Source organism: Tupaia chinensis, unplaced genomic scaffold, assembly GCF_000334495.1.
Source record: "Tupaia chinensis unplaced genomic scaffold, TupChi_1.0 Scaffold000113_1, whole genome shotgun sequence".
NCBI lineage: Eukaryota > Metazoa > Chordata > Mammalia > Scandentia > Tupaiidae > Tupaia > Tupaia belangeri.
In genome coordinates this window covers 7005044-7009039 of record NW_006159577.1, presented here as the reverse complement: position 1 = coordinate 7009039, position 3996 = coordinate 7005044, and the positions used below count along the sequence as shown (strand labels likewise).

The following is a 3996-nucleotide window of genomic DNA, read 5'->3' as shown; positions in this document are numbered from 1 at the left end:
TTGGTGGCTTCTACACAAAGATTTCTCTTTGGAGGAAGCAGGGAACTTTTTGCATAATGAATCTGAAAATAATAGACAAAATCATGCCAGGAAAGAGAGTTCCTAAATTAAACTGTCCTAAGAAATGAAGTATCATTTTTTCCCTGAAGACTTCACTAATTAATATATTTTCCTCTTCGTTTGAATAACACCTAATCTGAAAATATAAAGGGGTTGATTCATTTTCACTGTGTTTTACCTCTTTCCTGGAAATACGAAAATTACTTTTTATTATGTGGAATTTGGCTTAAAGCACTACAGTGTCAGGTCTAGTGCCATAGTCTCAGAGGTCTTATAAATATTATGACTTGAAAGTAGGAGAAAGAACTGAGAATATTTAGCTTGGAAAAGAGAAGACTCTCCTTCTCTTGATCCCTATTTGTAGTTGTAGAATAATTAAAGGGATGTAATGTAGAAGAATAGACATTAAATTTATTCTGTGTGGTCCCCAGAGCACAATTCAGACCCATGGATATAGGCTATAGGCAAGTCTGTTTCTACTCAAACAACAGTAGATTTCTTTGGAAATGAAATGAGCAGTGAGTGAGTTCTAGATCCCTGGAGGTATCAAGAAGATAGACATTTCTTTTAAGACCATTGTAGAAGATACTCATGGACCCAGTTGAACTCGATGGGCTGTTCTAAATTTCCTCCTGGGCCCTTGGTGTTTCAGGCACATCAAGTAACTGTGATGGAAAGGTTGGATGTTGGGTCTCCATAGGATCACTGCGCTGGCTGCCTGCAGCCAGGACATACTCTTCCAACAGCTAGTTAGATGTCACTCAGATACACAGAGTAACTTTTGGAAATGAGATTATACTAACACATTATAATGTGTTCCCTGAGTGGCTTTGATTTTCGAAAGTAGCCAAAAGTCTAGTCTATCTGGAATCAGCACATAAGACAATACAAATAATAATAATTTTTTAAAAGCCCAACAACATAGGTGTGGCTGCAGAGGGATGAAGCTGACTTTCTTGGCATGCCACTAAGTTCGATATGAAATACAAGAGGTTTCCCCAAAGTGGCACTTTGAAAATGTGCACAGCCACAGTAGCAGTGGGGAAGTTGCCCTTGTGAGTATATAAACTCTGAAGTGACTTTTTGAAGATCCATCTCACACTTTACAGCTGTAATGTTCATCCTGGGTAGGCAAGGGATTGCCATGTGTATTTGATTTTTTGTGATAAGGCATGTCTGAGGCTGATAGAAGCTCACCCTCCCTAGAGAACTGAAGTCTTCTACAGTCCCAGCAGGGGCTGCTCTGCCTGGCACCTGGGTGCTTTGGCTGTCTCACTTTATCTACCTTGCCTTTATGATTTTGCTCCCCCAGGACTCATCTACCTGCTGGCACAGCAACATGGCACCCCAGAAGGGCTCTACCTGTTTGGCACATGTTCACAGCTCGACAGCTGCTGGAGATGGCCACCTCCAAACCCATGGGGTTAACTACCTGCTTTGTGGGATTTGAGCCCCTCCTGTTAAGGAAGAACAGAGCCTAGCTGTCCTTTAGGAGAGACCTAACATATTTTAAACTCTTCTGTAAGAGTGAGCCTACTGAGATATCCTGATCCACATTTATATAATGAATGAGGATAGAGCCTTCCCTTAACAGCAGACTTTGTAAATGGAAAGAGACCATTAGGTGGGGAGAAAGGCTCTTTCCTTTCCGTCTGGCGGCAGCCATCAAGTAAGCCAAGATGGGCGCGTACAAGTATATCCAGGAGCTGTGGTGGAAGAAGCAGTCCGACATGATGCGCTTTCTCCTGCGGGTCCACTGCTGGCAGTACTGCCCCGGGCGCCCTGCCCCACCAGGCCGGATAAAGCACACGGACTGGACTACAAGGCAAAGCAAGGTTATGTGATATACGGGATTCATGTGCAGCATGGAGGCCGCAAACGCCCAGTCCCCAAGGGTGCAACGTATGGCAAGCCTGTGCATCATGGTGTTAAACAGCTCAAGTTTGCTCGGAGCCTCCGGTCTGTTGCAGGGGAGCGAGCTGGACGCCACTGTGGGGCTCTTAGAGTCCTGAATTCTTACTGGGTGGGTGAAGATTCCACATACAAATTCTTCAAGATTATCCTATTGATCCATTCCATTAAGCAATCAGAAGAAACCCTGACACCCAGTGGATTACCAAGACAGTCCACAAGCACAGGGAGATGCGTGGGCTGACATCCGCAGGCTGCAAAAGCCAAGGCCTTGGAAAGGGCCACAAGTTCCACCACACTATTGGTGGCTCTCGCTGTGCAGCTTGGAGAAGGCGCAATACTCTCCAGCTCCACCGTTACTACCGTTACTGCTGATCTAAGAAATGTTTGTAAAATTCATACCTAATAAACGATTTAGAACAGTCAAAAAAAAAAAAAAAGAGAAAGAGACCATTAGGCCAGATGACAGGATTGCTGAAGAGACTGGAGAAGTGACCAGCCAATGAAGACAAACATCAGGGATGACATCACAGCTTTCTTTCAAGTTGGTTCTGCAAGTCTGCAGTGGGCAGCTTTATCGTGGAGCACCCAGGACTTTCTTTTACTGGTTAGAGATCCCAGGGTTGGACAAGAACACAAGAGGTGTGCTAGCTATCTTCAATCAGCATGGTTGTGAGGTCATTAGAATTCACGTGGTTAACTAGGGTCTCTCATCCACTGCATCGCTAACTCACAGGAGGCCAGTGGTGATCAGGGCAGCTGCTAGGCCCAAGACAGAGGAGACAGACCATACCTCCTTGTTCCAAGTCTTTTCTACTCCACCTCCACCTGATATCTCATGTGCCTGATGAGATATACGGTCAAGAATTCATTTACATATTCACCAGATACTCACCAAGTGCATAAGGTATACAGCGATAAGCGAAGCAGATAGGCCCCCTGCCTATGGGAGAGGGTCCCTTTCCACACAGAGCCTGGGTTCCTCCACAGTCTTCCTTTTTCCTGGGATGTCTCTAGGGTCTGTTTGCCCTTTGCTGATGTCTTAGCCCTCTTCTTAAGGTCTTCCTACTTACTCGCATCCTTTTCTGTAAATTTGAGATACAGCTCCTGGATCTTAGGAGCCACCTTGTAATCCTTTCCCGGGCTCACAAAATCCCGGCAGGGTCTCTCCCAAAACCCAGGGGAGGTCTGGCTTCCCCAGCCACAACTTAGTGGTTGTGATTACTGTGAGTTTTGCATTTTGAATGTCTAGTTGGTTTAAATTAGTAAAACCAAGTTCAGATTCTAAGAGAATTATGCATAATCCTGATGGGTGATGGGAAAGCAAAACCAAGCCCCAGCTGGGCTCTGGCTGAGTTGGTGACTCCCAGGCCACCCGTGAGGGTTGGGGTTTTGGACCTAAACCCTGAAGATGATACTGCTTGGCTGACTGAGTGCTGTGTCAGCATGAACGATCCTGACCAGTGGTGGCGGGCAGCGACTATGCCAGGCACGCTTCCCCCCCCCCCAGTTCACAGGGCAGTAGCCTAAAGCTGTTGGGGGCTGGGGAGGGTGGTGGTGGGAGAGGAGGTGACTCTGTCCCTGGAGGCCACCTGACAGCTGGCGGCATGGTGGGAAGCCAGCTCGCCCTTGCCCTCAATCTGTGCCAGGGTTCTGGAGCCTGGCTGGCACTTCCTGAGAGCAAAGCGAAGCCGGAGAGTGATGGCATGGGAACTTCCTAGAAAAACAGAATTTCAGGTTGGGGAGGTTTAGGGAGAGCAGAACACGAGAGGGAGGGAGCGCTCCCCCACAGGGACTGGAGCCGGCGCTGCCCTGAGCCGGAGAATCTCCAAAGCGTGGGTACACTACATGCCCACGTGTGTGCTTGTGTCAGGAAGCGAGAGCTCGGACTGAGAGAGGGGGTCAGCGGCAGAGCCAGGAGACGCAGAGGGGCCGCAGGCAGAGCTCCAGCTAGCGCGCTGCCTGGGCACAGAGCCCAGGGGCCGCCCACTGGCGGGAGAACCGGGGAGCGCAGGGGAGGCGACC

At 48.2% G+C, this 3996-nt stretch overlaps 1 pseudogene; it reads left to right on the top strand.

Moving 5' to 3' along the window:
- The first annotated feature begins 1575 nt into the window (after positions 1-1575).
- On the top strand, positions 1576-2346 carry LOC102499678 (60S ribosomal protein L15-like; annotated as a pseudogene).
- The last annotated feature ends 1650 nt before the right edge of the window (positions 2347-3996 follow it).